Source organism: Nuphar pumila, chromosome 9 (assembly GCF_984573655.1).
Source record: "Nuphar pumila chromosome 9, dmNupPumi1.hap1.1, whole genome shotgun sequence".
Taxonomy (NCBI): Eukaryota; Viridiplantae; Streptophyta; class Magnoliopsida; order Nymphaeales; family Nymphaeaceae; genus Nuphar; species Nuphar pumila.
In genome coordinates, this window is record NC_143257.1 from 67,291,780 (window position 1) to 67,302,934 (window position 11,155).

Genomic DNA, 11,155 nt, shown 5'->3' on the forward strand with positions numbered 1-11,155 from the left:
CTACATCCAAATGTAGTATCATAACTCTCTCGACGTGAAGAACAGATATTAGTCTCATCTGAGAGACTGGTCAAGAAATGAGAGTCTAGGACCGACCGAGTATCAATGAATGCAACTTCAGACAAGTGGTGAATATGATCAGGCTTGACTTGGTCAAGCACCTTCTGCATCTGCACCTCTTGCTTAGTAAAAATTGGTGATCCTAAAGGCTGAGAAAATGGGGCTTTATATGATGAGAATGCATGCTGTAGGTCTGGCTCCTTCTGCTGAGGTATCATGGAGATCGACTCGTCAGTAGAAATGATATGAGGTTCATGAGTCGATTCCTAAGTGGGGTGAAATGCCTTCCCATACTGAAGGGGTGTAACAGAGTTGACTTGCTCATGATGTGAAGCAGTGGGTTGCAAGTCAAATGACATGGAATCTTCTCCCTTGGATGTGACAACAGACTGACTAGATGGGTTCCCCTCGCTTTGCCTACTGAAGGTCTCAACCAACTGTCCCATTTGAGTCTCTAGCTTGGCTATTGACTGCGTATGGGAGCTCAAAACTTGTAATATCCTATCTTGGAAGGATTGACTAAATGAAGGCTCATGAGGATGGGGTTGAGTATAAGCATGTTGGGCTGGGGGATGAACCTGTGGAAAAATGGGATGCGAGTAACCTTGTGAAGGGTTACTGGGTCTATACTGTGTCTGGGAGGGCTGATGGGATGGAAAAATAGACTGGTTTCGCCAACCTGGGTTATATGATGATGTAAACGAATCAGGCATGGGTCTAGCGAAACCTTGGGCAGCATTCACCTGCTCCTGAACGAATTCAGGATATAATGGCGCTGCCGGACAATCTGAAACACAGTGTGCAGGTCTAGCACATAGCTCGCACACTCTTTCTACTGGACTTCTCGAAGAATTGGCTAGGAATTGATCTAACTTCCTAGTCAACTGGTCAACCTTGGTACGCAATTCTAATTCAGACCCAACTTCGGAAATCCCAACTTTCCTAGGACCACTAGACAGAGATGTAGTCCTATTAAGCCGTGAAGACAAGGTATGATGCATCGTTTTTTCACTTAAGGTCTCGAATAGAGACCATGCCTCGTCCTCACTCTTGAGCATAAAAGTGCCCCCACAAGACGAATCAACCATTTGACGGTGCTTTTCAGTAAGCCCGTCATAAAAATACTGCACCAACTGCCAACGAGGCACCTGGTGATGGGGACACTTGCTGAGAAGATCTTTTAATCTCTCCCAAGACTCGTGAAATTGTTCTCCCTCAATTTGAGAAAAACTGGTTATAGCTTTACGAAACTGGTTCGTCTTACCAATTGGGAAATATTTTTTTAAAAATTCTTTTTGCAATCCTTCCCAAGTAGTAATACAAACCGTCTCAAGAGATTTTAACCAGTGCTTGGCTTTATCTTTGAGAGAGAATGGAAACAAAGTTAACCGCATAGCATCATCTCCAAAGTTATTGATTCGCACAGTCGAGCAAATCTCAAGGAATTCGTCGAGATGACGATATGGGTCCTCATTGCTAAGGCCATAAAACGAAGGTAACATTTGAATCACACTGGCCTTAATCTCAAAATGGCTCGCTCCTACATCAGGTCTCGTGATGCAGGAGGTGGGAGTATACGTATTTGGCATGAAGTACTCCCTCAAAGGACAGATCAAATGATGATCCTCAGCCATTGCATACACCTTGGAGTAGATCGATGTAGCACACGTCCTAACTTTGGGTTTTCTACCTAACTAACGCACTAAGCGGCCAAACCACACAAACCACAAAGCGAGTGAACTAAAAACAACAAAAACTAAACAAGCACCACGCAATTACACATAACTGAGATTATGCATAAGAAATATGAAATCTATGTGTACGGTACCAATCGTACACAGTCACCTCTAAGGGGTTCCTAGTAGGTGGGCTGTGCAGAAAAGTAAGCTCATCTCTAAGATATGCACATACGTGGTTCTAAACCTAAATGCAAAGAAACACTAGGCAATAAAGCGAATACTAATATTACGCCGTTCCCCGGCAACGGCACCAAAAATTTGATGTCTTCTTTTAAATCGTTGTAATTTTGAAAAGATTTTTATATGAAAAACATGTGAAAACCAGACATCAAATAATAAAAACCGGTTCTCACTAGTGGATGAGACCGGGTCGAACTCAGGGAACGGGAATATTTTGTATTCAAGCACACAATTCTAAACTATTCTTTATTGCCGAATTATTTGAAATGTAAAATGTACGAGAAAATTAAAAACAACTAACTATTACAACAAATGAATACCCTTCGCAGAGGACGTAAAGTGCAATATTTACAAACCCAATTAAATTCCTAATTCTAAACTAAAAAGTAAAAAAAAGCTCTACTCTTCGTACTTCGTGTCATGTAATCACTTCCACTCCACTCCTGTGCTATCCTGCACAAATTCAATGAACACGAGCAGTACACGAAAGAAAAACAAAAATTAACTAACTAAATGTTAATACTGAAATGACAATTCGTTAAGAAATTTTAAGACTAATTGTAATATCAAAAACTAACAATATTTTCTTAACTAAGTAATACTAACTGCTAATTAGCGAACTAATCTAATTATGAAACAATTACCACTGCTAATTATTTCAAATCCACTAATTGAACCTAACTTCAAATACTAAGTAAATGCAGTTACTAATTAGCTAGTAACATATGATCAACAATAATATTCATGGAGCAAACAAATAATATGCTGGAAATCAAACCGAAATCAGCATTCAAATATTTCTCAGTAATCAGATGGTCAATCAATATTCCGATCAGTCGGTCAGTCAAGAGATTAGTATTTTAGAAAGAGTTAAAAAATCAATGCTTAGAAAGAAACGTATTCATTTGATCAAATATTCTTACAAAGAAACTAATCATCTTTAGAAATTAGGCCTTCAGAAACCATCCGATTGCTTTCTCAGAAACTAACATCTTCATAAACTAACATCAAATATTCAATAACAAAGCATCCGATTGATGCCACAGATCAACTAATCAGCTGTCAAACAAAATTCACAAGAAATTATTGAAACCACACTATTCACAAGAAATTAATGAAACCACACTTGCCGGAGATCTATAAGCAGCCGATCCAAATTCAGATACTCCGATCATTGGCATTCAATCGATTGGCATTCCAATGATCTTCAGTTAGATCATTGCTTCAACAACATTTTAACCAACTGGAGTTGATCTAGTCACTCAGTCGATCAACATTAAGCATTCGATCGGTCAGTAGATCGGATTCTCATATTCAGTCACCGGAAAATATCAAATAGTAGAGGATCTAGTTATTCTCACATTTAATCGACACATATTCCATTAATCTGCAATTAAAACAGATATTAAAACATTTCTGCCAATCCGTGAATTGATTCAGGCATCCGGTCAATCAAACTCCAGCAATCGGTCAATCAAACTCCAGCAATCGGTCAATCAAACTCCAGCAGGCTGGGCTAACACAGGGGATTCCGGCAGAGATTCAGCCGATTGCCCGGCAGATCTCTATTGATCACCGTAACTCTTTTGCAGATATATTTTTTTTTCTGTTTTTCATTTTTTCTCTTTTTATTTTGGTTTTAAAGTTATAGCAGCAACAAGAAAAAGATCTGAAGAAGATGAAGAAGAAGAAGAAGTTCTGAAGAAGAAGAAGAAGTTCTGAAGAGGAAGAAGAAGAAGAAGAAGAAGTTCTGAAGAAGAAGAAGAAGAAGAAGAAGAAGAAGTTCTGAAAACTCACCGTGAACCTTATAAGGGTTAGGAAAGAGTTGCCCCCCTCCTGTACACCATCTCCGGATTGAAGGCACCTCCACCTGAAACGAGAAAGAGAAATAGGGAGAAGGAGAAGAAGAAGAGAAGAATGAGGTGGAGGGGAGGGGTTAGGAGAGAGGGAAATGCGTACAAAAGAAGACCCCGATTTTTACGTTTTTTGGGGGTTTTAAAAGAGTTCAAACCGGCTGGAACCGGTTTGAAACAGATTTTTTTTCATTTTTAAAACTGCAAACCGGTTCAAGCCGGTTTTGTTTATTATTTTTTTCAATTTAAAAAAAAACAAAAAAAAAAACTATGAAAACTAGTTTATTAGAAAGTGTTCAAAAATTAAAAATCAAAACTTATTTAAAAAGAAACTAAAAAAAACTATTCTAACTATTTATATTTATATATAATTTTTTTTCTTTTCTAAAAAAACAAACATTTAAAATGATTTTAAAAACTATTTTCTCTATTTTTTTATTTTATTTTTAACTGAAAACTAAAACTAAACTACTATGAATATAACAAAAACTAAAATATGTATAAAAATGTAAAATAAAACTATTTTTCATGCATTTTCTATTTTTAAATCATTTTAGCACATTTACTCGAAGACTAACATAAAATTGGGTTTTTGAAACATTATTTCATAAAATCATGCATATTTTAATGTTAATAAACCTTGAATTATATGCATGATCAGACAACCCTCATGATCACAAGTAGGGTACACTGATCATGCCTAAAGTTTGGAAATAACAGAAGAATAATGCGGGGGGTTCCTGGAGTGCTATTCATGACAGTGCAACAAGGGGATGTAGGAGATTGAAGTTCTTGACAGCAGTGAAAGTGTATGTGCTGGTGTCTTGTGGTTGCAATGGGTGGTGACAAAACATAATAAGTAAAGTATGAAGGAGTATAATAAGGAGGTAATGAGCAAAATAGAGGATGTACTGAAGGTGGTAAGAATGTTGTAGGAACAGGATTTCCTTGCCAACTCTACTAATTGTCATGTTGTATCTGGGCTTCAGATTTCATAGGCAATTCCCCAAATGTATCAAGAAGAATCTGAGACTCGGATGGACTAACTCCCAAGCCCCTGGGCCAGCATGATGATGGAATCGACTACTGGTCGATGTTGGAAGGCTCTGATGACAGGTGCTTCAGCATAACAGACGATGAGGTTAATAGGGAGGAAATCATGGTTGGAGTTGCCTCTGAACAGCATCTTCAGTTGTTCTGACCAGGGCCCGATTTATCAGGAGACTGAAGGTTTCCCAACATAACCCAACCCTGCTACAGAATAAGCTTGTTGAGCAGCTACCACAACACTTGAACTCTAACTTGCCTGGATTTTACCATGAAAATGAGCACCACCCTCATGTGCTTAACAATGTCCAACTGGTGGTAGACCAAGCTTCGTGTAAAGTGCTTGTGACAGCCTGACTAAAATCCATTATGAATGGACAGGGATCTTATAGCTGATAACACTAACCTTAGACTGGGAGTGATGGTCTGAATGAACATGTCAATTGTAGGTATGCATATAGAGAGTGCAATCAAAATGAACTTAGAGAGTTAACATGTGGACAAGAAATCACATATATACATATATATCTATATATATATATATATATATATATATACATATATACATATACATATATATATGTATATATATAATGGAAACAAAACAGGAAAACAGTTATACACAGGATGACAATAATGGAAATGGAAGCATGGAACTTATTATATACAGACTGATGATTCTTGTGATGTTTTATTTTTGGAAGTGCAAAACACGTGCACAATGGGGAGCATCATAGTGGATAATGAACATAATGTAAATTAGGATACGAGATGATGCTAAATTAGACAACGACATGAGGTCTACATACCCCATATTAATGAATATGACATAAATAGTGCAGATATAACCTTAGGAGATTAGAACCTAATTACCATCAACAGATATTCAAGGCAGGATAGGAGATCACCGATCAGAATACAGATAGACAATTGAATATCAAAGGTAAGACCAAGTTATAAACTAGCTAGTTAGCACAGACTGAAGCATTTGCAGAGAAAAAAAAAAGAAATATGAGAACTAATGTCACATGATAAGAGTAATATATTGAATAGAGACTGATGATAATACCGCGTAATGTCAGTGATATGACTCTTATAGCATGAGGAGATTTCAAATTTCAACGATTCAACAGCAACGTCTGCTTAGACCCACAGGGAGAGAGATGCTACAGATTTTATCAAGTTAGTAGTAGTAAAAAAAAATCCGACACTCAAGAGTGGTACCTCTGTCACTCAGATGACCCTGCACAATTTCATGAAGGTAATGAATAAGAGGCCAAACAAATACACCAACCATCCTGATCGATTATCAAAACCAAATAACTATACTTGTGCATTTGTAGCAGTGAATAAAGCAATTACCTTGGAAAGAATGTAATTTATGGATAGACAGCATCCTAAATGCAATTATACCACAGTTTTGATATTGCGGTATATGTGCAAATATCTGTCTTCTCTGAAGTCTTGAGATATGCTCATTCGTACCAGAAGCAGGCCATATGTAACGGAGTGAAACCTGAAGGCTACCACAAAAGTCTTATTGACCCCCTTTCTCGCCTCTAAAGTCATCCTTGCATTTGCATATATTACAATTTTCATGCCAAGAACACCAGAGAACGCAGGGGCCGATGAACCCAGAAGGGAAAGCAGTGGTGCTGAACAAGGTATTTGCGGGAGCAGGTTTGCAGAGTTTCTGTTCATCGCAGACATGTGCTCCCGACTATATACCAAACCTTTTAACTGAACCCAGGAACGAGAAAATAACCATGAAAATTCCAAGATACTTATGCTGGGTGAACAGGAAGGAGATTTTTCCTGCAGAAATGGACTACAATGCTTTGACGCAATTCCCTTACCATTCACACCCTCCTCTACATCATTTTCCAATAGACCGGAGCCATGGAAAGGTGACCAATGAATGGGATTTGGCCGTGCGAGCAATGCCAACCAGTTTTGATTTCAAGCATACACAAGTAAGACATCTCCCCCGCCCCCCCTTTTTTTGACGTATTTATGTAGACAATTGTGGAATATTATGCAATAATCCCGGACCTGCCTATTCCCACGACAGTGATTCATACAGAAATTCATGGTTTTGTCATACCTTCATAATAGGATCCATAAAAAAGAAAAAGAAAAGAAAAAGGGGTGCCGACCTCTTCCCCTTTTGAATGAGGTAGCACCTCGCAAATGAGAAATGAGGCTAGGCATTACAAACATATTGTCGAGCCCAGATGCTAAATCGATGGAATATATTAATGGGTATGGATGACGATATTATTGATGACAACAGAACTTTAAACATCTAAGGAAATACTAACAGAGTGCAGTAATTGAAATAGAAGCAATATTCTAGACAAGAGTGCAAAAAACGGAAGTGATAAATCTAGCATTATAAGAGATCAAACGTACACAGGTATGGCTAATAAAGAGAAATAAGAACTAAAGTGTAACCCGATTCATCAATAGGGAACCAGAATCCCTGTGTAAACAGGAAATTGAGATATCAACAGGGAATCAGAAATGAAAGCAACATTAGACTAGGATATCATACAAACAGCAAAACACAGGAGGGGAACGAACAAACAAAACAAACAAAAAAAAAAGAAAAAAAAGAAAAGAAAAAAAGAAGAAGTGTCGGAATATTGATATTCCCTTGATGTCGCATTATGTAAACCGATGTTGCTATATGCAAATCGGGTTTACAAGGTATGCTTTGATGGATTTTAAAGCAAAGAAACAACAACAAAAAAAAAAGAAAAAAAAAAGGTGTAAACACAGCAGAGAGAGGGGGGTTTTACCAGATTGCGGGATCGTGAAGGAGGATCCGAGGAGGTGAAGACCGGTCTCTTTTCTTCTACTCTGGAGGCCTACTGCCGCTGGAGGAGAGGAGAGGATCAGGGGATTGCTTGGGATCTTGCAAGAGGGAGCTCAGTGATGAAGGAGAGAGGAAGTGCCAGACGATCGATGCCGATGGATGATGGATGATGAATCTCCCCTCCCCCCTCGAGTGTAAGGGATGGCTCTCTTTTTATAGCAGGAGAAGAAGCTCCAGAAGCCTCTTCCGTTAGAGATGAAGGGTGGAGAGAAGGGGGGTTCAGCCATGGAGAGGGAAGGAGAGCGGCGGCTGAGGGAGGAGAAGGGCGAGAGTTAGGGTTTTCAAAAAACCCTAACTCAACTCTTAACATCAAATATAAGCTTTTTCCAAAAAAAGGCTTCTTTAAAAAGTTTTTTCTAAAATGGGTTTTCAAAAAACTATTTTTTTGCAATTTCTATCATTTATTTCTGAAATTTTTCGTTCTTTTCTCAATATTTTTATTTTTTTTGTATTTTCGGAATGAAAATCTAAGACTTTACGAGAAAACAAAGATTATACACTAATTTTTTGTATTTTTCTGAGAAATATTTACAAAAGCATTTTTCTGAGAATTTCGAACCATTTCGGGAAAATTTCTTCAGAAAAAAAGGTTTTTGACCCAGGTTTTGAGAAAATGTTCGAGTTTTGACACTCGAATCGAGAAATTCAATGTGATGGATCCAAACGGATGTCGAATGGACTATCCGAGTTATTTAAAGGCTATTTTTGGTATTTTCTATAATTTTAATTTAAAATTTGAACAAGGAGATTCAGATTTGGATCTGGACAATGGATCCTGATCCAAAATCAATTTAAACATATGAAATGGATTTAGATTCAGTAAAATTTGAGAAATAAACTGGAATTTAGATTTGAAATGACTCATTTACTCAAAGATGGATTTAGGGGCAAGAAGGGAATATTTAAAAGATTTTGAAAAATTTGGGGTGTTCACAGATGCCCCTCTTTGCTACTAAGCCGGTTGAAAGCCGAGCTTAGTGGCAAAGAAAACACTCCAAATTTTGAAAAATGCTCCTGTCAGCAGATCTGAACTAGGTGTGGAGGAATTTGATTTAAAAGACATGTTTTTCAAATTTAAAACTTTATCCTTGAATGGTTTGGGGAAGACGAAATCCTCGAAAATGATATGATTGAGGAGAAAATGAGGAAATCGTGATGGGGCTTTGGGTGAAGATCCCAAAATGATGAAAGATAAGAATTTTGATCAAGTCTCATGGGTGAGACAAAATCAGATTTTTGAATGACTCAGGTTTAGCCCTTAACCTGGATGGGACGAAGATATATCAGGATAAGCAAAATGGGGAAAGGAATATGCGAGGACCTTGATGGAACATTTTTGAGAAAACGCCTCATGAGATGAAGCTCAAGTAGGATTTTATTCCGGATGGATATACAAAGCATGGATTCCTCGATGGGAAGAACCATGATGGGACTGGAGGAAAACACCTCGTCGAAACGAGGAAGACTCGTTGGAATGAGATTCAGGTTTAACCACAACCTGAAGGGGACGACCATATGGTATCTCGAGTGAAGAGACCATGATGGGACCTTCGGAGTTTGGACGAACAAATCCGAAAGGGGTTTGCGAAATGAGGAAGGAAATGGGTTTCCCTAAAGCTTTGAAAAAGGGATGAACTTGGACGTCTCATTGCTGAGACTAAATCAACTTTTGAATTTAATGACCTCTTGCAGGGAGTACAGGTTTTGACCCTTAACCTGAGTGGGAACGACCATACGGATTTCTTGAAACCGTGATGGGACAGGAGAGATACTTCAACTGAATGGGGCAACTCTTCTGAAATGTAAGAGATGAAAATGAGGATATGTGAGATAATTCAATGAATAAGGTGACAGGAGATGAATCTTTCGATGGGGTGAAAGATGAATAAGGCGAACCTTTTATCAAGGAGACGAATCTTTTGACAAGGCGAAAGATGGAACAAGGCAAATCCTTTGGACAGGAGAAGGTGAGAGCGAAAATATGAAGATGGTGATGAAGATGGCAATCCTTTTAGCAAGGGGAGGTAAAATATGAAGATATGAAGATGGCAATAGTAAGGAGAAGGCGAAATGTGAAATATGAAGAAGGTCATCCTTTGAGAAGGCAATATGTGAAATATGAAGATGGCAATCCTTTTAATAAGGAGAAGGCAAAATGTGAAAAATATGAAGAAGGCAATCCTTTTAACAAGGAGAAGGCAAGATGTGAAATATGAAGAAGGCAATCCTTTTGGTAAGGAGAAGGCAAAATATAAAATATGAAGAAGGCAATCCTTTTGTAAGGAGAAGGCAAAATGTAAGATATGAAGAAGGCAATCCTTTTAACAAGGAGAAGGCAAGTTTCTTGACAAGGCGAAAGACGAGGAAGGCGATCATTTAATCAAGGAGAAGGCAAGTCTCTCGTCAAAGCGAAAGATGAAGAAGGCAATTATTTAATCAAGGAGAAAGGCAAATCTTTTGACAACGTAAAAGACGGGAAAAGGCAATCCTTTTATCAAGGAGAAGGCGAGTCTCTCGACAAAACGAAAGACGGAGAAGGCAATCATTTAATCAAGGAGAAGGCGAGTCTTTCGACAGAGCGAAAGACGAAGAAGGCAATTATTTAATCAAGGAGAAAGGCAAATCTTTTGACAACGCAAAAGACGGGAAAAGGCAATCCTTTTATCAAGGAGAAGGCGAGTTTCTCGACAAAGCGAAAAACGGAAAAGGCAATCCTTTCATCAAGGAGAAGGCGAGTCTTTCGACAAAGCGAAGGACGGAGAAGGCAATCCTTTCATCAAGGAGAAGGCGAGTCTTACTACAGAGTGAAAGACGAAGAAGGCAATCCTTTTATCAAGGAGAAGGCAAGTCTCTCGATCAAAGCGAAAGACGAGGAAGGCAACTCTTATGAAAGAAGGGAAGGCAACTCTTTCGACTATGCAAAAGAAGGAAAAGGTAACACCAAGATATATCCAAACAGATGTCAAGTTCTTATTTCTCATCAGGAAAGCTGGAAAATTTTGTAAAAATGATAACATTTACAATTGCTTCAAGGTAATTTTAAGGTAAGCACTTTTTGGAAGATGTTCCCTTTTCCACCTAGAGTATTACCCTCAACTAGGTTAACTCTATAGAATCCAAGATCAAAGTCAAATTTAGTTGTTGGTCTTCTTCAAGGATGCTATCAATTTCCTTGATATGAAAGGAGAGGAAATATTCTTAAAAAGTAATTAAATGAGAAGATATTGATAGAAGAATTTCACATAGATGAAGAAGATTCTTTGCATTTTAGGCAGTTTGATATCCTGGGCATTTTCCCATGATGATCTTTTTACACTCTTTTGAGTCATGGGGCTTTCTTGGGCTCTTACATCATCCTTCATTTTGGAGATGTCCTGACTTTTCTCTCTTTTTCAGGG